We start from the raw sequence: 24694 nt of genomic DNA on the forward strand, positions 1-24694 counted from the left end.
TGCATTTATAGATGAGAAAGGAAGGGAAATGGAACAAGTGTTGTTTGAAGTCAGTGTGCTGACAGAACTTAACAATTCACCAAAGAAGCTCTTGATGTGCCTAAATGCAGAATGGACACACACACACACACACACACACACACACATTCACACAAACATACACACATATGCACTACACACACACTCATGCACACACACACTCACACAATACACACACACATACTCTCTTCCACACACACATACACACATACACATACTCACACACACACACACATACACACAAACTCACACATGCACACACAACACACCCTCCTGAAAGTCCCCGAGGCTGTGGGCTCTGCCTTGTCCTCTCACCAGTGAAACATGGCATTGCACACAAGAGCACAGTTCAGTTCTGGAAGCTACCCTGGTGCTAGGCAGCAATTTTGTGAAGGATATAGGTAGAAAAAAAAATCACTTTCCAAGAGTTAGGAATATCATGACTTTTTTTTTTTTTTAAAATGAGTTTGCTTACTCCATAAAGCAAAAGAGACCCTCCGTGATAGAGGCCATCAGCCCTGTTAGTGAACAGAGAAAAATGAGAAGAGGAATCTCCTTCCGAGGGAGGCTCAGGCATGCCACACGAGCCTCAGAAGGGCAGCCCGCTCCGGCAAGGGCGAGCAGGATGACCTCAGTGCTATTATTGAACTCTTACAGTGTACACCGCAGGCACTTTCTCACATCGTTGCATAAAGACTCGATGGTGATGAGACGGGTCTCTTTATACTTGCTCACTACAGAAAAAGACACATGGTAACTTGCCCAAGGTCAAGGTGGCAGAGCTGGGGTAGTTTTGAGGTTCGAAGACTACATTTACCCTGCAAAGTCTGTCTACAGGAGCAGCAGCCAGATCCTCAGGGGAATCTCCCCAGGGAGGAGGGGTTGACGGAACCAGAATTGTGCTTCCCCCCCTTTTGATTACTGTTTCTGTCCCTCCTTCAGGCACTGCACCCTAAGATTTCTCTTGTCCCCTGCATGCAGCAGTGCATCCTTGGGACTCTCACACAGACCCTGGATCAGTCATTGGCACAAGGTGATCTTTATCCCATCTATGATATCCACTAATGCTTCTGCGCGTGAACCCTAGGTCAGGGTGAGGAAGAGGCTGACAGTGTCTTCTTTGCAATCTTTTCTTTCCAGTTCTCGAAAAACCCCAATTCTCTCTTTCATTACTATTTTTTCTGCTGTCTGGGTAAGGAATTGATTTATTTTTCTCCCTGTAATCCTTATATGATCCAGAATCTTCTGACTTGCTGAGTTCTTTATTGGGTGGCAAATCTCAGAGCTGTAGAGTTCTTCTATTTTTATTACCTTTTGTATTTTTTTTAATTATAAAAGAAATATATGTTCAAGAATAGGATTCTTAAAAGGGCCGTCAAGTACAAAGAGACTGTCAGCCGGAATGGTAGAGTTCTTTATTTGGAGGGGCCACGGGGTTGATTTATGATTGGCAGATGGCCCCCATCTGAAGGAATCAAGGGACTGGTTTCTAATAGGAGTAACATGCCCTTATGTGGGGAGTTGGGGCAGCTTGCAGCCACTGGCAGCTGGTGAGGGTAGCTTTTCATTTCTTCACGCCTGGGTCACTTCAACAGCTGAGTTTTAATAAAGCAAATGTGCCTCAGACTATGGGGGGGGGGAGCAGGCCTCCTAGAACACCAAGGCCCATTTGCACCCCTCCCACTAATCTCACTGCTAAAAACAGCTGAGGCTGAGAGGCCCTCAGAGTGCTGGTTGGATCTGAGCAGTGATCCAGTTACCCCGAGCTATGCTGAGACATTCCAGAGGCTCTTGTGTCCTCGGCTGCAGGCCACTAGGAGCCAGAAGCCCAAGATGGTACAGAATATTTTTATTCAAGATGGCCATGCTATCTATGGCACATAGAAGCAAGAAGCCCCTTCTTAAGGGCATGTTCTAACAACTGAAACACGGTCCCCTTTCGGGGAAGCTTTTGGGAGGATTAGGATTAAGTGAGCAAGGGAGAATGGACCCCCGTAGGGCTGGCTCTCTTCACAGAAGACCTGGACAATGCTAAGAAAAGGTTCCTCTTGAATGAAGAACACGGAGAACGGCCATCTCTTCAGGCTTCCCAGCAACTATATGGTGTATAACTCACGGAACAAAGACAAGTAAGACAGAGCCTTGAATTCCAAGGACAGTAGATGGAAAATAAGCACCCGAGTAAAGATAAGAAGAAACGGAGAACAAAAACAAAACAGAAAACTCTTAGTGCAGTGGAGAATTGAGGAAGGAGGCAGTTTTACAAAGATCAAAAGGAAGGCGTTAGCCACGAGCAAAGTGTTTTGTGCGGAGCAGGGGTGTCATGCCCCTGCCGAATCCAGTTCTTCGTAGAAAAGGTCAAAGGAAAAAAAAAACGGGGAGACTATGTTGCCCTCAAGAAAAACCAGTTCTCTCTACTCCCACTTCCTGCCTTGTTATCCCGACTCCTGATCAGTAAGGAAGAGACAATACACTTCAGAAATGCTTCCTTACACATTTTCAGACAGTCATGAGCTCCATTTTGTTGTCTTCTCAAGCAGCAGGCCCCTGAAAGCCAGGCTCAAGTGTGAGAGAGGACACTTGGGGACTGAGGTGCTACCTGTGAGAAGCCAAGACCCAGCCAGAGCCTCCATCCTACACCTTGGTTATCTAGTAGGCGCTTCCGGTCTGTGTTTTCACACAGCCGTCATTTACGAAGTGCCTACTACTGCCCAGAACTGGGAAATAGGAGCAGAAATCTCTTGGAAAGTGAGATAGAAAAGGAGGGAGAGGAGGAATCCTTGTCTTAAGTCCTCAGAGTGGGGAGGGCAGGAGAGTGGGAAGAGAGACAGACATTTTCAAATGCGGTTCAGCCTCTGCCCTGGGTGACTTACAGCAGCTGCACCTATTTTGGGCCTGAGGTCTCCGTCCCCGGGCAACAGGTGGGAAGACCTAAGATTTCCTGGTACATTCCCAGGGCACAAGTCACCCTTTTTTAACGACTCATTTTAAGCTAGAAACATGGAGTCTTCCTTTTCTGTTTTCTGAGCCAGCCTTGGGGATCTAGGCCTCAGCACACGGGTGGCGACTCGTGGTTTCTGGGTCTCGCTCGCTCGCTCTCTTGCTTTATACTCACACACGCATGAGCGCACATACACACATAAGCACGCATGCTCGCACCTACGCACGCTCCCTTTCCTGAGCTAATGAGTGAAGTACGTGTCAATCACAGTACATGCCCAGGAGCCCACGGAAGGGAGTCAAGTAAGGGCATAGGTAGGGAGCAGAGATTAATTTACCCGATTTGTCGTCCAGCCCCAGCCTTAGCATCCCTACACTAACAGGACCTTCCATGGGCTATGTGGTCCATAAGTTCCCACTGATAAGATTTGACATTACCATTGGTCAGTAGGAGCAAAAGCGTACAGCCCTTTGTTTCCAAACCGTTGCAGAATAAAGACTAATCTTCCAGGGGAAAATCAGCTCTTTGACTGTGACTTCATCCTTATGATCAGGGGCAGCTTTTGCTAGGATGCTTTCCAGTTACCTACATCCTTTACTCTTAGCGAGGGATCACACGGCACTGCCAGCACGGCTACTTGGACACTGGAATGGGCACCTGCCGCAAGAGTCCCTGACTTTGGTAGGCGTCTTCTAGCCTGTCATCAGAATTGTTCCCTAAGCTGAGATTCCAACCCCTGACCCAGGGCTTGAATGCTAGGTGCTGAGCACAGCGTTAATGACCTTGTTTCTTCTCTTCAGGTTCTGTCTTGTCTCATAATACTGTAGTAATCTATCGATTTAGCCCCATTGTCTGAAGCATAGATAAGAGATGCACACAGGCTTTTTTTTTGGTGGCTCTTGACATCTTTGTAGGAAAATATTAACAGTGGTTCTGTGGCGTAAGCCATCCTGAGCTAGCTCCAGAGATTAAAAAGACAGCTTGAATATTAATCATTACACGGAAAGAGCGATTTTCATATCGGTTTTCCTTAGTGTGTTTCATGACTTCATTGAACTCCCCCTTTGGGTTTTAAAGGCCGATAAGAAGAGGAACCCATGATCTCTTGTAATATGAAAACAGGAGAGAGAAATACCCAGGAATTAAAGGTTCAAGTGAGGGGGAAGAAAAAGGAGGGGTAGGTGTGGGTTAATCAGAAACTAAGGGTGTATGTATATAAAACCCATATGGAAATCCACCACTTTGCAGCTGAATTGCAAAAACAAAAAATTTAAAGGCATTTGAACACAAGTACTCTTCATGGGCGAACAGTGCTTCTCCAAGAAGGTATGGGTTATTAAATTAAAATATGCCAGGCTTCGGGATACTTCTTTAGGAGTAACTGGTCAAGGAGGCTGCAGAGACCCCTCCCCCAAATAACACAAGCTCTTGGTTTCCACCATAACTATGGTAAGATCCGATTGCTGAAGGCACAATACACTCTGGTTTCGAGAACTCAGGCTGGACCCGACCTGAAGACTTCCTCCCTGATAGATAGCGTCCATAGTTCTGGAGGTCCCATAGATGACAGCTGTAGGAGAGAAGCCATTAAGTGGTATTGCCCAGATGTGAACCCTGACTGCTGCAATACTTATCTGATGGGCAAAGGTGTGTGCCCGTGGGCGTAAGTGGCATAAAGGTTACAAGGCTAACCAACCCTTTTCTGAGGGGATTTGAGGTCTGGCATTGTAAACTGGGCCAAAAGCCCATAGCTTAGGAGGTTCTAGGGCCTGGGGGGTGGGGAGGGGGAGAAATCCACTACTGTTGTTGGGGGAGAAATCCATTACTGTTGTTCTGTGGATTGGATGCACTGTCAAGCTGATATATATATATATATATTCAATCAATTGAGTGTATACTATATCTATATTTATATACTCAATCAATTGTGTATATACTATCTATCTATCTATCTATCTATCTATCTATCTATCTATCTACCTACCTACCTACCTATCTAGCTACTCAATCTGGCAAACATCTTGGCTTGCTTGTCTGGGACACAGTAGGGCCAGTCACTTCCTTCATGGTCCTGGGGCTTACTAAGAACAGCTTGCTGCTGCCACCCCCTATGGAAAGGCATCCAAGGTCATGTTGCCAACCCAGGAAAGGATCAAAATCTCCAAGTCCAGGTGCGGAATGCATCTTCTTTTCCCACTGGAATAAACTGAGCCACAGAAAAGTGGGAACTATGTTCAGTGTCCAGGGTAATCATGTCACAGCCGAGTCTCTGCAGAGCAACAGAGGTCTCCTTAGAGGCCTGCGTGGAATCTGTGTAACTTGCCACAGTTCTTTCCAAACACTCCTGGCCTCTGTTACAGTTGGTCAAGCACCCTTGTCTCAGAATGACACTCGCTGGGTCCCACCTGTGGCAGAAGAAAGGGCCCTCGCTTGATTCCCCACAAACATGGTCATGTTGCATTTGCTGAAATTCTAGCCTTGCTGGGTTGTCTTTCACACCAGCTCAGCCACCAGTGCACGCTCTGACATGTTTCTGGAAGCAGCCCCTGCCTTCTATCACGAAGGTCAAATCTGGGACCTCACACAAGCTACACAGATACGTTACCACTAAGCTACACCCCCAGGCTGTACTTCACTTTTTATTTTGTGAGTTGCTCAGGCTGGCTTTGAACTCACTCTGTAGCTTACCAAGTCTAGACTTTTCCCTGCTCCCCCTTCCTCAGCCACGTCGGTACCCAGGTCACCTTCAGTAGTGCCGAACTTTCCAGCTATGCATCTTTGTATTTCCAGTGCCTGCCCAGATACCCTGTGTTTTCAAAGGCTCTTAGGAATTGATTTTCTCATATTTGTCTCAAGTAGGTGAAGTGAGGATTGTGGAGGTTAGAGACACAGTCTCCACCTTCTCTCTCACTTCTCTGATGGGAAAGTAGGGGGCAAGAATCTGCCTCCGGATCTCCCTATCTGTGTATATGACAGTGCTACACTTGGGAACGCCCCACCTATCTCTCCCCTTACCTCCTGACCCATCTGTCCACACAGTCTCCCATCTGCTCCATCTCAACTACCACAGTGCAAGGTCCTAAGCATTGCCTCCCATATGGAGAACTGCTAGGAAGCCAGAGGCTCCAGGAAGACATGCTGTGCTTGGAGTCATCTTTGAGAGCTTGGTACCAGATTCTCCCACTAGGTGGCACCACCGCTCTGCCAGAAGCACAGTTCCCACAGATCTGTGATAATATTCCTCAGGTGCCAAGGGCTGAAGGTAGCTCCTGCAAGATGTGACTGGACAGAGAAGGACTCCCCACTACCTCAGCCTGCATTCATTAGAAAATGCCACAGCAATGCTGTCGGATATTCAAGTTGAGGTAAAAGCTCAAGAGGAAGCCTGTCACAATTTAAAATTTTGTTCATGGAGTTTTGAGTGTTAAGTATGAATCTTTTATTTGGTGTGTGTGTGTGCTCAAAGATGGAGGCTATGCCCGAAGATGAGCATGGGCCATGACATTGGGGCTGTGCCTAATGAGTTGCTATGGCAACAGATGCTCTTGCTGTTGTACATGGCCCTTTCTCTTTGTGAGGGCACTGGGCTAGGGAGGATTTCTGGCCAGCCACCATTCCTGGGTGTCCTGGCTGGTTTTGTGTGTCAACTTGACACAAGCTGGAGTTATCACAGAGAAAGGAGTCTCCCTTGAGGAAATGTCTCTATGAGAATCCAGCTGTAAGGCATTTTCTCACTTAGTGATCAAGGGCCCATTGTGGGTGGTGCCATCCCTGGTCTGGTAGTCCTGGATTCTATAAGAAAGCAAGCTGATCAAGTCAGAGGAAGCAAGCCAGTAAGAAACATTCCTGCATGGCCTCTGCATCAGCTCCTGCTTCCTGACTTACTTGAGTTCCTGTCTTGACTTCCTTTGGTGATGAACAGCAATGTGGAAAGTGTTAGCTGATTAAACCCTTTCCGCCCCAACTTGCTTCTTGGTCATGATGTTTGTGCAGGAATAGACACCCTGACTAAGACACTGGGCATGAAGCTGTTGAGAAGAGAGAACCATTGGTAGCCGCTAATGTCTCTCAGGATATATGTCCACATGGGAAGACTCCACTTTCCCTGTGAAGCCCCTTCTGCTGTCCACACCCCCTGAAACCCCTTGCCACTTCCCTGCCTGGCCAGGTTCCCCCCAAAACCCCGATACCCACAGTGCCCTCACCAGGATTCCTGTTAAAGCTCTAGTTAGTAGAAGGGGCAAGTTTTCTTGCTTTCTGGAACAATCCTTTGTCCTTCACATGGCCTATTTCTTTTCTGTAAGGTATGAAACGTGTTTTAATCACTCCTTTAGACTCCTTCCTCTCTTGGTCTGAGAAGACCCTTTTTCATTTTCTCTTCTGTCTGAACTGCATTCTCCATCCCTCCTACGATGCCCCTTCTCTGCTCTTCCCTTCTTTCTGTGGATCCAGGCTACACTGCAGAGGTGGAACGAAGAAAGGATGTCAAATAAGCTGCTCAGCAAACTCACAGGGACTAAGGGGCTCCGTGTGCTAACTGCCACTTCTAGCTTGGGTGGGGAGAGTCAGTTGGGGAGCTTTGTAAAACATGGATGTTTATGGTCGGGCCCTGTGGAATAAATAGATTCTTATGTCCAGCTACCTGGGCTGCTGAGGTAAGAGGATTACTTGATCCCAGGATTCAGACCCCAGCAGAGGCAACATAGCAAATACCTGTCTCAGCAAGCAAGCAAGCAAGCAAGCAAGCAAGCAAGCAAGCAAGCAAGCAAAATACCACCACCACCACCACCACCACCGAATTGCCCAGGTCACCCACAAGATCATCGAAACCAGAGTATGTGAGGCACAGTCTCCATACATCAGGAGTTTATAACACCCCCAAACCTCCATCTGAAAATGATTCCCAGCTGGTGGGAACTAGGGTATCAAAAAACAGACTTGGGTTCTGTTGAGCCTAAGCTGCCACCTACAGGCCAAAGTGGGTACTGTTTTCAGCTGCAGGAAGAGAGGGTAGGTGACTCAGAAGCTCTGAAACTCCAGAATCTGCCTTTCCGCTCCCCAATGCCCATCAGACAGCCGCATCATCCCGAGAAACTATGTCTTTTCAAAGCGAGAGAGTTTCCATGTCTGTGTCCCGCCCCCTCCATCCCAGAGTCTCCTTCTCTGCATGCCAGGCTAAGAGCACATCTAGAATTTAGTCTCAAACTTAAAAAACATACAGAAAATATGTGTTTATTTAAACAGTACTTTAAAATTATATTTCCCCGTCCATTCATTCTGCTCAGGGCGGGACTGGGTGGGTACTGAGTGACATCTTAACAGGTTGGTGTCACTGGGGACTCAATACCATATTCATATGTTAAGAGTGAGACATCTGTGCGCCTCTATTTCTTCATCTGTAACATGAATAATTATTGCACCCACCCTAGAGGATCAATGCTACAGCTCAGATAAAAGGCCCCACACAATAGTGTCTGATAGAAACAGCAGTTCCCAAGAGCTAGCTGAATTGTCTGACAATGGCAGGGCCAGACAAAGGCATGAGATACGCTGAATTCTGCTCCTTTTACTCTAATCACGTGACTTGATTCATGCAGGTGAATCAAAATGATCCTGAGACTCAAATACTGAGGGTATGTACTCAAACAAACAAACAAACAAACTGGTTAAGTCAGTCTCGCCATCCCCAACCTTTAAAACCAAGTTGCATTTTTGGAGAGTGCCACCAGAGGGCAGCGGTGAGCCACAAATAAATGGCCATGTTGTTGGACCAAGCACAGATTAGGGATGCTGCCTTGGTTTTAACCACCTGGGTTTTCTTAAGCCTGGAGTAGCACATCCGCTAGTTTGCCCGGGTCTGAGTCTAAATACTCTTCTGGCGTCCACCTACAACTTGGGACCGCGGTGACATCTTCAAGGTGGGGTTGGCTTTCATGTCCGTAACGGGTCTTCCACGTAACCGTTCTTTTCTCCTCACTCACTCACCTGCAAACATGGCAGATGGATCATAAAGTGCATCCCCTCTGCTTGAGAACCCATTCCCGTGTCTTTGCCCACGAACATCTCACGCTCACTAACGGGGGCCGGGGGGGGGGGTCTTGTCGCTTGGGAGATGCTCTCGGTGTCCGTTGAGCTCTGTTCCACCTACCATTCTTTCCTTAGTTCAAGACAGGTCCTACAAAGGGTTTGGTTTCTCCGACAGAGACTGCACTTCTGTGACCATTCCAGACTAGAGTGACCCAAGCATTGGGCAAGGCTGAGCACAACCCCAGGTCTCTCTTGAGAACAGTCCCCCAATCTCAAATCCCCAGAACACAGTCCATGCTCCCTGAGTGACGCCTCCTCCCTGCCAAGCGGACTCAAACCTCAAAGCTTCCTGTAAGAACTGTGACAAGAACCGATGCCCACAATCCAACTCTTCTGTCCTCAGCCCACCCTAAGAGATAATTAAAGCAGAGACGTACTTTCTGATCCAGTCAAACAGTGAAGGGATAGTAAGTATCCCTCCAACCTAGCAAGCCCTCAGGCGATCCTGGCAGCAATGTGCCCCACTAACCCCAGGGCTGCCTGAACCACCCTACCTTCAGGTTCTCATGGGAGAACTTTCTGATTATGTGGGCTCCTTAAGGAGAATAGGGGAGAGGGGTCTTGCGGGATTATGCAATGTTAGAAGTCGATAGGATGCTGGACTTAAGTGCTGCCGACTATTTTAAGAAATGGGAGAGGAAGGATATGAGGACTCAAAGGATTTAATGCCGATTAAATCGGAGAGATCACAACATCCTTGTGGGGGATTTATTGCTAAGATGGAATCGTGCTGAGTGAATAGACACAAGGTGCTCAAGACAGCGGGAGAAGAAGAGGGCATGGTGTCTTCTTGGCCTGTTTGATCACCCTAGAAGAAAGAGAGAGACACAGAGGAAATTCATGGCGGAATCACACTGTGAGCCTCAGGCTTGATCTAGCTGGCCCTACCAGGACAAGCGTGAAGGAAAAAAAAAAAAAAAAAAAAAAAAAGGAAAGAAACAAAGAAACCCGAAGGGAAATGATTGTTAAAATGAGAGTTTAGGAGCACAGGATTGTATTCAAGAAGTCACTCGATGGCCTAGCAACAGATTCCTGACAAGGGAATCTGGCAGCTGACAGTCAGTGCCCTGTCTGAATACTCCTAGAGGCCATCATGAGCTGGAATGCCTATCCAGACCAGAGAGCCAAGGCGTCCAGGACAGGCAAGCGCTACTAATTGCACTGTTTAGAAACAGCTTTGTAGAGCAGGCTGGTTTCGAACTCACATAGATCCATCTGCCTCTGCCTCCCTAGTGCTGGGATTAAGGGTGTTTGCCACCATTGCCCAACAATACTTTCAGCTTCTTGTAGGCCCTATGAATAGATTCCACACAGGCGTGAAACCTGTGAAAACTGTTGCCCTACCTCTTCTAGTTTATTTCTCCTCACACGATGACCTGGGGTTTGTTCGGTAGCTCCTTAAACACACCAGCGAAGGTGGAATGATCCCATTAGCTGTGGCTACATTACCATGGGGAAGACGCATGCTTGCCTGATGTCTATGAAGTTGCTGTTTCTGCACATGGTGGCTAAGTCGGGATGGAATTATCTGGAAGATCTCTAGTGGGTACCATTTGGGGGGAAAGAGACATAACCACAAAGCTTCCATGAATTCTGAAGTGCAATGTCTTACTGGCGATGCGCAGCTCAGCAATAGCAAGGCTGTGGCCTTGAGACACAGCACCGAAATAGGAACAGTGTAGTCCAGGCGCCAAGTCCCCTTGAAGACTCTCCTTACTCCGAAGTATTTTTAGTCGTGGTAATTGTAGGTGGTGAGCAGAACACTATAGCCCTCAAGATGGGAGGCTCTCAAACGCGCACGGTCAGCAGGTGTCACCTCCGTAAGCAGACCTACAAGAAGGAAGGGATTAGCTGTGCACAGGACAGCTTTCCAGAAGAGGCCGTCTTGCGGAGTGATCTGGGGTGACCTTACCCAGGAGATTAATGTGCTTCTCCTCTTGTGCCATTAGCAAGCAGCAAAATATCTGACACTTGGGACACTGTGTGTTGTGGTTACAGGGAGAGTAAATGCAGGGGCACGGTGGTCGCTTGAGTGAATATTCGGAAAGAGAAGTTGGGAGGTGAAGCACATCACTGCATCCCCCAGGTCCCACATCACTGTATCCCCACAGGTCCAGCAGGCTGTTCTGTCTCCTGATCTACGACTTGGGACCCGGGTGTGGAAATGGCCAACAATGCTTGATAAAACTGTCCACCAAGAATAGCCAGCTTATGTCCTGTGCTTCCTCAGGGACACAGTTTGGATTGGGAGTGGCCCCTAATGACCATGTAGTAACAGCTTGCTGTTCAACACAGTAGTAGCCTCTGGGAGGTGGGAGAATCTTGAAAAGGTGGGAAGACCCCAGGGGGAAGTCTTACAGTCACTGGGGGTGCGCCAGACCATTCTACACCCCAGCCACATAGTGAGATGTTTTGCTGTGCCAGGGGCTCATCCCAGGATGTGCTGCCCCCTCCCCCATCCCATCAGAGGCCTAAGGGCAATGGGTTTTCCAGTCATGGCTGAAACCTCTAAACTCTGAGCTCAAATAAGCTGCTTTTCTTTACTTCAGCTTGGCTATTTGGGGTATGTGTTAGCAGAAAGCGTATGGATGCACCAAGTGACCTTCTGACTTCATGAGCCAGGAAAGAAGTGCTCTAGAGGGGAGGTTGGTGTTACCGCACGGACCTAGAGACGGCCCGTTTATAGAAGAGTACGTGAATGGCTGGCGAACTTGGTGAGCATCCACAAAATTTTGATCACTATGTGCTCTGGTAAAGCACATTCTAGCAAAGCAATGTGGAACCTTTTTATTGAGTACTTACTGTATACCAAATGGCATAGCAGGAGCTGGCAAAACATAGTCCCTTCTACTAGGAAGCTTCCAGAGCAGTGACGATCCAGGCCTGATCCACAGGTAACTGTCTGTCTTGTTCTGGCTGCACCTGAAAGGGCCACCCACCCCCTCCGTTGTCACCAAGTCTTGTTGATCTTCTGCCTGTCAGAAACCTCAGATACCATCCGGGCCAGGGCCTTTCAGTTCTTCCTGCACATCACAACCGTGGAAGGAACTTTGGAAAAGCCTGGAGCTTGGACCCATGTCCCCTCGACTGTTCAATGAGCTGATTGGAAGAAGATCAGTAACTTGCAGATCTACCCAGGTGATTCAAAGGCAGGGCTCACAATCTCTGACCAGGCTCATTTGTTCTTCCTTCTAGGTAGGTAATGTAAGACCCACAGAATTAAAGGGACAATTCTGAATTTAACCCTCCCATAATGCAGTGATTTCTAGCAGTCAATGATTGCCTCCAAAGCCCTCCCTTCCACTCGTAATCTTCATAATATTTCCATACTTACACACACCTCTCTACACCCTGAACATTTTTTTTTTAATATGGCTCCTCACAATATTATTTAAGTCATGTCTGTCCTCAGCAATAAACCCTGTGAAGTTTAAATTGAATTGCTATGGATTTAGTAGCAGATCAGTTTACTTAAATTACAGACAATCCCACTTCAGGCTTGCATCTCCTCTGGAGACACTCAGGGCTGAGCGCTCTTGGGAAGGTCTGGGCAGGTGCTGCAGACCTTTGGTGGGCGTGGTTTGCACAAATAGTGGGAGAAACTACAGTGGCCACAGGAACTGGGCCGGGGCTGATTCACATGGGGTCTGTCACCTTTGATGGCTTTGGTGGCACCCACCAAGGGACAGGTGATTTGTTTCACTGCTTCTGGAAAGGCCACAGGTCCGCCTAACTGAAGACTTTTAAAATGAGGCTGCCCATTCGTCACCTGGAATCTGCTGACATGACACTGAAGTTGATATAGAAGAGGAGGAAAAAATAATGCCACCAAGCACCCGGAAAGTGACTCCAGAGGGCACAGTTTAGATTAAATGCCACGTTTAGCTCTTTGGTTCATAAGGACTCAGGATTTTCAATTCATCTCTCCGCTTACTGAGGATTTTTTTTTTTTTTTGAGTAAGACCTTTAGTCTTGCTCTCTTTATAAATGCAGTCTAAATTGACAGTGTTCTTAAATGAGGTGGGGGGCGGGGAGGGGAAGTGGAGGAATTCCCTGTCTTCTCAGTTTAGCCTCAGGATAAGGAAAGGTCCTTGAGATTTCACCAATAAATCATCTGTAATTATGCTTTTTTGTTTGTTTGTTTGTTTGTTTTTTTCGCGACAGGGTTTCTCTGTGTAGCCCCGGCTGTCCTGGAACTCACTTTGTAGACCAGGCTGGCCTCGAACTCAGAAATCCGCCTGCCTCTGCCTCCCAAGTGCTGGGATTAAAGGCGTGCGCCACCACGCCGGGCTTCATAATTATGGTTTTTAACGAAGAGGTTTTCTGGTTTCTAAATTTTGGAGAGAAGATATGAAAGGGGTTGTCCTGTGGATGGGATGCCTCAGAGGGTTGAAGCACACAGGCTAGTTACCTCCTTTTAGTCCTCAGAGCCTGTAGTGGAGGTAGAGAATAGATATCTAGGGCCTGACCTCTGACCTTCACACATACTGTGCCACAGAATTCCTGCTCAGACTCATAAGCATAACACAGACACAGACACAGACACAGACACAGACACAGACACAGACACAGACACAGACACACACACAGACACAGACACACACACAGACACAGACACACACACACACACACACACACTACACGGGGAAACAGATGCATGCACACATTAAATTAGAAAAAATGGATTTGAGGACCCTTTGGTGAAATGAGAGGACCTACAAACTACCCCTTCTGAACAAAGCCCAAGATTGTGTGTTTTTTTCTTCATTCACACATAGATTAAAGGCATAAAGCATTGGGCAAGAATGTACACACCAGCTTGAAGGTAAAGCTGCTGCCCCTGGGAAGAAAGCAAGGGAGAATTGTAGCATTTATTATTGTGATGAATCTTAAAGATTTGAAGTAAATAAAAATACTTGTTAATTCTGGTTATGGATGCTTATTAAATTATTTAGCTAACTTCCCCGCCAGCTTGTCTCATGGGTAAAAATGAAAGCTGTTTTAAGGGATTGCAGTTCTAATTCAGATGTCCCACGTGTGCTAGGAATTCACTGGATATGCATATTCCCTGAGACGCGAAGACTTGCATTGTTTATATGGGGAGGCAGATGTGATGCTCGGCTCTTGTCCCATACATTGACACATGCAAATTTGGCAGGAAGGGTTTATTAAAGAGTTAAGAGAGAAAGGGCTGGCAAGATGGCGCATCAGATAAAAACTCTCCTTCTGCAAACCTGATTATCTGAGTTCAAACCTGGAACACACGGACAGGGGAAAGAGTCTTCTGATGTCCACACACAAGCTTTAGTACATAGACACCCACACATATACATCTGACACACAGCCCACAGAAACACATCACACACACACACACACACACACACACACACACACACACACACACACCATACTCACACTTTACAAAAACACGTTACACACATGCACACACATATACACCACACTCACAACAAATACAAAATTTTTTAAAGAGTTGAGAAAACAAAATTCAATTAAAATAGTTACATGAGCTAGATACGTTAAGAAAGTGTTTAGTTTAATAAAACAGCCTTGTTTTTTTTCCCCAAATCATGATGCTTTAAAACCTTTTTATTTCTTGAATTTGTAATTTATTACTTGAAAATGTAATGACACATATAACCTGCATTCATTGGACAACTGAACGGTATTAAAGGAGCTTGGTGACCTCCTATCTCTCACTCCAATCCTTCCAACTCCACAAGTTAGCCAAGGCGAGCAGCTCCTCGCCTTTATCCTTCTTCTCTTTCTTTAAAAAAAAAATTCTTAAAAGTTGTTCTTGGAAATTTTCAAACCAATTAAAATTTTCTGAGTAGGAAAAAATGTTTTCTTTTTTTTCCCCCAGTACCCCAGTCATTTTTGAAAAAATGCGCAAGGGAATTAAACCAAGATAAAATAAGAATAGCTAAGTGGGCATGCGTTTCTAATTCGGCTTGAACAGACCTTGTATCTCTCAAATCCTGAGTCAAAGATTTAGGCTAGACTCGACTTGCTAGCATACGTGTGTGTGTGTGTGTGTATGTGTGTGTGTGTGTGTGTGTGTGTGTGTGTGTGTGTGTGTGTGTGTGTGTGTGTATCTTCCCTTCAGTCGCTTTCTGTGAGCGTGTCTTGATGGCCCTGGGGGAGTCAGTAATCAGGAGGCAATCACCAAAGATGCTCTGAGATTCAGCATGGGAACTGCTCTTTGTTTCCCAGGGCAGAGCAGGGATATAGTCAACGACCAGGAAGGTTCACTGCCTTCCCCCAGACTTCTGGATAGTCACAGCTCATCATTACCTCCTCCCTCCTCCCCCTCCCCTCCCCCCAACCTTGCCCTTCCTCCCCTGTCCTTCCCTGCACTGCCTTCCTTAGCCCCTCCATCTCCACCTCCCTCCAACTGGCGGAAGAATTGTCCATGTCACTGTCACTCACCTCTTGGGTAACTGGAGCCCCTCAGCTGTTTGGGTCCTGCTTTGGAAGGACATTCCAGTGTTGTCCTGGCTCCTGGAACAGCCAGCCTCCCAGAGGGCTTCACCTGTCAAAGCTAGGGGGTTGACTTAGATTTCCTTATGAGCACTCTGTAAGAGAAACTGAAATAAAATAAATCAATAAATAAAATAAGCGCCAGAGAAAGGCTCAGCAGAGCAATCGCAGCCCCTTGCTGAGATCCCCATTTCAAATTCAAACTTTCCCCTAAATCTATGGGTGGGTGGGTGGCTCACCATACAGTCCTGGAAGCTATGCAGGGGAAGAGCCACAGGAGAAAGATCCAAAGGTAGTATTATCTCTCGGGGATGAGCAAAGCCCAGAGGCAGGGTGGGAGATGACAATCTAGGGAGATGGGACATTTTATTTAGTTAAGAATTGTCATTAATCCCCACCGAGCTTTAGAGATGGGAGTGGGGTTTTCCCGGGCAAATAATCTGTCCTTTCTCTGCTTTCACCTCCCTTTCTCATTCCTCTTTCTTTTGTTCTTTCCCCCAACCTTAGACACTCCTTTATAAAATAGGTTATTTGAAACCATCAGCATCATAATCTTTGCCCAGGCTCGGCCTGTGCTCCCTGGGGGACAATGACTGGTGGAACAAGCCAGCAGCTCTCAGGGTCTATACAGAACTGACAACGAGCCCTGATATAAAGCAAGGGTTTAGGGTACAGGCTGGCTGGGACAAATATTACCTCCTGACACTGATATTGGAGACAAATACACACAAGTTAAGACTGGGTAAGGAATGGGATGTTAGTTTTGATGTGAGCCCAAAAGTACTCTGAAAAAGTACATTTAAACTTCCTTTTCTTTTTTTTAAAAATCATACCAAACACTCCCAGAGGCAGAATTATATACTTTATAAACTTGTACAACACTGCTGTTAAATAAAAACAAGCAGGAGAGACAAGGACTTTGAAGATAGTCCCCAGGGTCTAATAGCAGCAAGCACTTAGTGGTCTTGTGTGAGGACAAGGAGCCTTGGACAGGCTGTGTGCGTTCCTGTGCCTCCTGCCAGGTCCTTTGGCCTTATCGTCTTACACAGGGAGAAGCAAGAATGTCTTTATAATCCAAGGCCTGGGCTCCCGTTCCTTGATCCCTCTGGGGTAAGAAATCTGACGACAGGGTGAGCCTGCCAGGCGTGGCCTCTTGACTCTGAATCTGGCTGAGAGATGGGCCCGGAGTTACAGCTCCTGCTGGGAATGTTCTCAGAAACTCTATCAGGTCAGGCGACCTCAGTTGATCTGCCCGACCCTGGGTTTCTCGGTCGACCCTCGTCAAGGAAACCTTATTCCATCATGTTATTCTTCATTGCTTATTAGTAGAAACCCACTCCACATCTGAGTACTTCCCCATGTACTGAGTCCCTCACACATTCTCCTGTTCCCCCTTTCAGGCTCACGAGATGGGTGCTAGTCTTACCTCTGTTTTATGAATAAAGAGCCTTTAGAGGAAGGAAATGATTTGCTAAAACCACAAGTAAATTAGTTTTAGGGGCTCAGAAAATCTCTCTATGAAAGCATGCACCAAAGCCTATGTCTGCCTCCTGCATGCTGCTCTTTATAGCTCAGGCTATCACTGATGCTGCTCTTCATAGCTCAGGCTATCAATCACTGGTGTTGTTCTTCATAGCTCAGGCTATCAATCACTGGTGTTGTTCTTCATAGCTCAGGCTATCAATCATTGGTGCTGCTCTTCATAGCTCAGGCTAACACTGGTACTGCTCTTCATAGTCCAGGCTATCAATCACTGGTGCTGCTCTTCATAGCTCAGGCTATCAATCACTGGTGCTGCTCTTCATAGCTCAGGCTATCAGTCACTGATGCTGCTCTTCATAGCTCAGGCTATCAATCACTGGTGCTGCTCTTCATAGCTCAGGCTATCAGTCACTGATGCTGCTCTTCATAGCTCAGGCTATCAATCATTGGTGCTGCTCTTCATAGCTCAGGCTAACACTGGTACTGCTCTTCATAGCCCAGGCTATCAATCACTGGTGCTGCTCTTCATAGCTCAGGCTATCAATCACTGGTGCTGCTCTTCATAGCTCAGGCTATCAATCACTGGTGCTGCTCTTCATAGCTCAGGCTATCAGTCACTGATGCTGCTCTTCATAGCTCAGGCTATCAGTCACTGATGCTGCTCTTCATAGCCCAGGCTATCAATCATTGGTGCTGCTCTTCATAGCTCAGGCTAACACTGGTACTGCTCTTCATAGCTCAGGCTATCAATCACTGATGCTGCTCTTCATAGCTCAGGCTATCACTGGTGCTGCTCTTCATAGCTCAGGCTATCAGTCACTGATGCTGCTCTTCATAGCTCAGGCTATCAGTCACTGATGCTGCTCTTCATAGCCCAGGCTATCAATCATTGGTGCTGCTCTTCATAGCTCAGGCTAACACTGGTACTGCTCTTCATAGCTCAGGCTATCAATCACTGGTGCTGCTCTTCATAGCTCAGGCTATCACTGGTGCTGCTCTTCATAGCTCAGGCTATCAGTCACTGATGCTGCTCTTCATAGCTCAGGCTATCAATCACTGGTGCTGCTCTTCATAGCTCAGGCTATCAATCACTGATGCTGCTCTTCATAGTTCAGACTATCACTGGTGCTGCTCTTCACAGCTCAGGCTATGAGTAGGAAGGCATTGAGGTTTCCTGATGAGCTGCATCCATTCAGTAGCATCCCAAGTTGGGATGTTAAAGACCCTTCATCTGCCATCTTTTCCTGTTGCTCTAGAGCAGTGGTTCTCACACTTCCTAACTCATAAAATTATTTTCATTGTTACTCCATAACTGTAATTTTGCTGCTGTTATGATACTATAAATATCTGATGTGCAGGATATCTGATATGTGATACCTGTGGGGGCCTTGACCCACAGGTCGAGAACCTAGAATGCTCCAGCCTGTTCTGGGTACATTTTTCTTTCCTTGTCCCATCCAATGGTCACCCTGGGCAGCTGACTCTTCTCCAGACTCACCAAGCTTTCTCAATGCTGGGATGACTACTACTTCAGGAAAACCTATCATTGAGAAATAAGTAGTAGGGTCAGGATAGATGGCTGAGTGATTCAGGCACTTGCCGCGATTTCAGAGGCTGAGAATTCATTTTCCAGTACCCCTGAAAGGTGGCTCACAACCAACAGCAACTCTAGTTCCAGGGGATCCTATGCCTTGTTGTGGCTTCTGTGGGCCCCTGCTGTGCATACACATGGGCCCACACACATAAATAAAAAAATTAAATCTTTAAAAATGTAAACAAAAACTTGTAATCGTCTCCACCCGGTGGAAGTCTTTTCCAACCTTGAGTGACCTTTTTCCCACTACTCTGACCGTGCCACACCGTGAGAGCATCAGCACCCACCCCCTCCATAGTGGCATTCTTCACTGACCTTCCATTGGCCCCGTGGAAGCATAGCTGTTCCCTTCTGTCTGGTCCTCCCTGCTTCACAGTAGATACTGACATCATGGTTCTAAGTGTGTGTTGAATACTCAAGGTTTCTGTTGTGCAGGTTGAGCTTAATGAACAACATAAATTTAGATCTCATTAGCAGACTCTGTGGCTCAGGGTCATTGAAAAGAAGGCACACTACCCAGGTCAAAATTAAAAGCCAACATGAGGTCAGACCCAGGGGTCAGCCCACTGGCAAGCCCTCAGCCTTAAGTGTAACTTCCACGTTGTCAATTCTCTTTTTACGAAAAATGGTCCTAGGAGTTTGTCACAATGCTGAGCTGGGTGATACATAAGATTCCCAGGGAGAGACTTTTATTCAGAAATGCACCTGAAAGGGGAAGAGGTCACTACTTTGATACAGGAATGGAAACCAAGTAGAGACTCAACTCACTCCATCTTACTGGCAAATAATAGCCCTTCTCCGTGTGTCCCATGTGGCTAAAAGGACCTTTGCAATTAGTCAAAAACCAGTTCTACCCCAGCTACACCAAGCCATCAATGAGCCCAGCGCTTCAGGCTGAATGGTTAAAAGAACAAGGTTGTGCTGGGAACCACTGCCACACAGGAATCAAGCTTAGTTATGAGTTTAGGTTTGTGAACGATCAGGGAGCTACTCGTGAGAACCCATTCACTCATTCCTCAGTCTTAGTTCCTAATATGTGCCCAGCACTGTGCTAGTCACAGGAAGGTGGACAGACTCCTCATTGGGGGGGGGGGTTGTCTTAGGACTATGCAGCTGAAGGCACTTGGTGCTGCAGGGTAGAGGGACATCTTTTAGAAAACCTTTTGCTCACTTGGAAACTCGTGGCCACACCCATTTGCTGCCCCATCTGCCTGGAATGGTCTTTCCCATGGTGGTTTTCTTGACTGCTGTGTTCTTCTGCATAGATGGCAACTCAATTTCTTTCTCATCAGAGACTTGCCGTGTCACCCTTCCCAGTCATTCAGCGCATATCCCTTGGCTTCGTTCTCTGCACTTTTGGAGTTACTGTCTTCATTTGTACGCTTAGTCATAATTCCGCACCAAATACAAATCTCACACAAATTATAAATTCATAGGAAAACAGTTTTGCGTTTAATCTTCAGAATTTGTAATGCCTGGACCATAGTAAATATTCACACAGGTTTGTGGAGGGAAGGTCAGAACTCAGCTTTCACACGAGTGAGAGAGATGAGATTCTGTAGACAATGAAGGGGGCTGAAGGAGGTTGGCGTATGATCAGGAGTGTGACCCTGGGTTTGTTTCCCCACATTACAAGAGCAGCTCAGAGGAACCGGGGGCCCGTGGTAGGCATGAATATGGCATGAATAGTAACTGTATTATGAAAAAATCTGTATTTGGGTCTGGAGCACAGTGGCCCAAAAGGATGACCATGCCCAGTTAGGCCAGAGGGCACCGATGAAGATGCAGATGCAGGAAAAGGCTTGCACAAGGAAATGGGCACCCGTGTGTCAAGGATCAAGAGTTTATGAGGGAAAGCCACGAGAGATGAACCTGCAAAGGCCGGCTGGATAATTCCAGTGTAGGTTTTCAATGCCAGCTGCAGAAAGTATTCTCAAAGATGCAAAAGACTGAAAACTCAGCCAGCTGCATCTCTATTGAACATAATTCATCTTGTTGCAGGCTGGGGGATTTAAGCTCAGCGACTTGTCTAGCATACACAAGAAGATCCAAGGTTTGAACCCCAGTCCATCAAAAATAATAAAAAAAAGTCATTATGTTCTGTAAGAAATGAGTCTCTAAAATTCTTAGATAATCTTATATTAATATCCAGACCTCTCTTTTCCAAGTTAATTTTTTAAAAGTTATTTTAATTATGCGTATGGGGAACTGGGCGGGTACCGAGGAGAACAGCTATTCTCTGGGGATTCCGCGTGCAAGGCAATCACAGCCCAGGCAGGCACAGCACATTTAATCAGATTTGGTACAGACTGTAAATCTGCTGGCAGATCTGGGACTTAATAAAAAAGTGTGTTACAGAGGAGATCCGCTCTCAGAAAGGCAGGCTTTGCCATTAAGACACTTTAAAGCAGACCCAAAGGGGGCAGATACAAACTTTCATTCCGTGAGCATTTTGGAAAAGTACAAGGAATATTGATTGGCATTTTAGGAGTGGAAAGCAGGCTCTTTTATGTCTCTTGCTTCTTTAAAAATGTATAAGAAAAGTCACTAAAAAAACCATCTGTGTCGGTGGTGAGGTGGAAAGCACAGCGGCCGCATGTGTGTGTGGGGGGGAGTGACGCCGCAGAACTTTAAAAAGAAGCCGATGGTGTCTAAAAGCAGATGAGAAACCTGGCCGCTTCCCCGACACAGATCAGCTTCTGTTTGTGGTTCTGCGCGCGGGCCACTTGCTACCATCCCTTCACTTCTCAAGGATCAGCCGCTCCTATCCAAGTATGAAGATGTCAGCGAAAATCTACCTTCTGGGGAAATTCAATCTGGAGAGACGAGCTGCTGACACTCGTAAAAATAGCTGTCAGGCGTTCTGACTTCCCCGTCTGACTCCTCCGGATGAACCGGGGTGACAGGGCAGAGCCCTGTGTGAGCCTTAGGACCATCAGCTCAGATGCACCCGGCCTGGGGTCAGGAAGTCAGGGGCTGGGGGTAGGACTGCGTTTCAGGGACTCTTGAAATCACCAGAAATCGAATAAAAAAACATCTCAGAAGAACTTTTATAGAAGTTTTAAAGGAAGTCTTTCATTAGAATCTCAGATGTTTGTGCCCCCCCCTCCCAAATAAGAACCATTGCCTTGGCATGTAATGTCCACAGACTTTCACTCACTTTTAAAAATGATTTCTTTTATTGATTAACAAATACTTACACACACTTACACACACACACACACACACACACACACACACACACACACACGCTAAAGTCGCATGTAGCCCTGGTTGCCCTGGTACTTCACAGGTAGGCCAGGCTAGTCTTGAACTCACAGAGATCTGCCTCTGCCTCCCAAGTGCTGGGATTTAAAGGCGTGTACTAGTATTTCTTGACCTTAAACACAATGTTTTAAGGATAAAACCAAAGTTATAAGAATATAAGGCCATTTACCCATATCTTCATTGCTCCTCCATGTTCTTGCTCCTCTTGTCTTTATGTGTTTTTTCATATATAATTATGTGCACATACAGAAACTATAGTGCATTTGAGTATGTGCTATTCAATTTTAACGGTTGTGTTTGTGCGTGTGTGTGTGTGTGTGTGTGTGTGTGCAACTTGCCTTTGGACCCCCTGAAGTCTAGAATCTGCTTCCACAAGTGCACATAGGGCCCCTTTATCAGTTTTCAGTGGCTGCAGAGTACTCATAGACATACTGTGCTCAGCAGACATAGCCACACCTCTACTGACGAATACTTAGTTGCTTCTAGTTTCCTTCCGCCCAAGCACAATATCATGAGCATAGGTGTATGGGTCTCTAGCTGACAGGGATTACTTGGTCACATGATACACATTAATTTTGTTAAAAATTTGAAATTAAAATATAATTATGACATTTTTTTCTATTTCCTTTTTCTCCTGCTAACCCCTCTGTGCATCCCCCAACCCCCTGCTCTCACCCAAATTCATGGCCTCTGGCCTCTTTTTATTTTTAATTTACACATATTATTATTTTTTAATTAAAACATTTTTCACACAATATATTTTGCTCACGCCTTTCCACCCCTGAGCTTCTTCCAGCTCTTCCATACCTCCTTGTCTCCCATGTAACTTTAGGTTCTTTTTCCCTCTTTCAAGAAGAAAAACAACACAAAATACAAAAACAAAAATCAAAGCAAGCAAACAAACAAACACCAACAAGACGCAGACACACACACACACACACACACACACACACACACACACACACACACACACAAGCTAAACCAAAACAAAATGAAACAAAAAGCTCATATTGTCTTGGCCACCTACTCCTGGGCACGGAGTCTGCCTTGAAGTGTGGTTGATATATCCAGTGACATTCTGTCGGAGAAAGCGGATTTCCCTTCTGCTGGATAGTATCCATTGTAAGTAGGTTCCTGGTTAAGGCTAGGGCCCTGTGTGTGTCCACTTCCTCCTCTCAGTGCTGAGGCCTCATCTGCCTTGAACCTGTCTAGTGTGAGCTGCCTCAGCCCTTAGGATTTCACAGGTGTATCAGTCCTGATCTGACCTATGGGTTTAGAAACGGGTCATTAGGAGTCATTTTATTGCTAGGCTCCTTTAGCAGGATCCCAGTAGTGGGATTTCCCTAGGCTCGTGACCTATCTAATCTCAGGTTCTTGGACATTTTAGCAGTGTCACTTATGGGCTCCAGCTCATGGAGTGGGCCTTAAATCCAATTAAAAAGTGATTGGTTACTCGCATGGCATTTGTGTCACTATGGCCCCAGTATATCTGCAGGCAGGTGACTGTGGTAGGCTGCAGGGTTTGTAGCTGGGTGACAGTGATGATTATCTTTCTCTCCTGGGACCATGCAGAGTAGCTTCCAGGGTCGTGACTGTTAGTCTGCAGGGGAGAAGGGTCTGCTTAAGTAGCAGCTCGATTTCTCCATGTTCTCTGACGCAAGTAAGTGCTGTCTCCAGCAGTAGGTCCTTCCCATCAGGCTGTGGAAACCAACAGCCTTGGCACTAGCCTGGGAGATTTCTCTATGGGGCCCCTTTGGATAATAACTCAACAAGATGTAGCTCATTCCTGGTACTGGAGGATTTATTTGATGGCAGAGGGTGCCTAGTTAGGGAATCGTCTCTCTTACTATTTGGTGACCTCCTTTAGATTTTTTATCTGAATGTTCTAGCAAGTGTCTACAGTTGGTTTTAATATGGTTTTTCAAATGGCATTTAGTGTTAGCCGTCCTTCCCCATGTTTTCCCCTTTACCCCGCTCTTCTATCCCCCATTTAACCCTCTTTTTCTCTAGTCTCCATTCTATCTCTCTATAACACTATATTCTATTCCCCATTTCTTGAGAGATCCTGTCCTTCCCCATGATCCCTTACCGGCTACCTAACCTCTGTGGTTATTTGGACTGGAGCACACATTTGAAGGCTTAAAAGGATATATAAAAGGATGCATATAGTATTTATCTTTTTGGGTCTGGATTACCTCACTTATGATAATTTTTAATCAATTTACCTGCATGTTTAATAATTTCATTTCCCTTAACTTGGTTGAGTAATATTCCATTGTGCAAATGTAGCACATTTTCAGTATCCATTCATCAGATGATGGGCATCTAAGCCCTTTCCAGTGTCTGGCTACGATGAATAGAGAGGCCATGAACGTGGATGAGCACATGACTCTATAGTAGGGATGTTTAGTCCTTTGGGTATTCACTGAATGGCCAAATTCCCTTCTGGAGTTGCTATGGCAGTTTACCCATCCACCAGGAGCCTCTGAATCTGTTTTCTGATTTTTCTAGTCACATCAGATACTGGCAATCTTTTAATTGGTTTTAGTTAATTACTTACTTAGTTAGTTAGTTAGTTAGTTTGTTTGTTTGTTTTACTTTCTCACCAGCATAGAAGGTAAGAATCTAACACCTCACTTTTACCTGTATTATCTAGTTGGCAGGTTGGGCATCTTTCCACATGTTCACTAACATCCGTGTTTCTCTTTTAGGGAATCAGCTCCTCTGAGCATCTCTCCTCTGTCTCAGCTCAGTGTTCTCAAACCTGGATAAATGCTAGAATTACC

The 24694-nt window shown here is 46.2% G+C and overlaps 1 long non-coding RNA gene across 1 annotated transcript; it reads right to left on the reverse strand.

The window, feature by feature from the left end:
- Positions 1-8218: 8218 nt before the first annotated feature.
- On the reverse strand, positions 8219-15838 carry 2310065F04Rik (RIKEN cDNA 2310065F04 gene). The gene is made up of 5 exons (NR_038055.1): positions 15805-15838; positions 15515-15672; positions 11870-12258; positions 10412-10897; positions 8219-9875 (listed from the first exon to the last, which is right to left on the reverse strand). It is a non-coding gene; the product is annotated as an RIKEN cDNA 2310065F04 gene (long non-coding RNA).
- Between the last annotated feature and the right edge of the window lie 8856 nt (positions 15839-24694).

The sequence above is a fragment of the Mus musculus genome, chromosome 11, assembly GCF_000001635.26.
Source record: "Mus musculus strain C57BL/6J chromosome 11, GRCm38.p6 C57BL/6J".
NCBI classification, from domain to species: domain Eukaryota; kingdom Metazoa; phylum Chordata; class Mammalia; order Rodentia; family Muridae; genus Mus; species Mus musculus.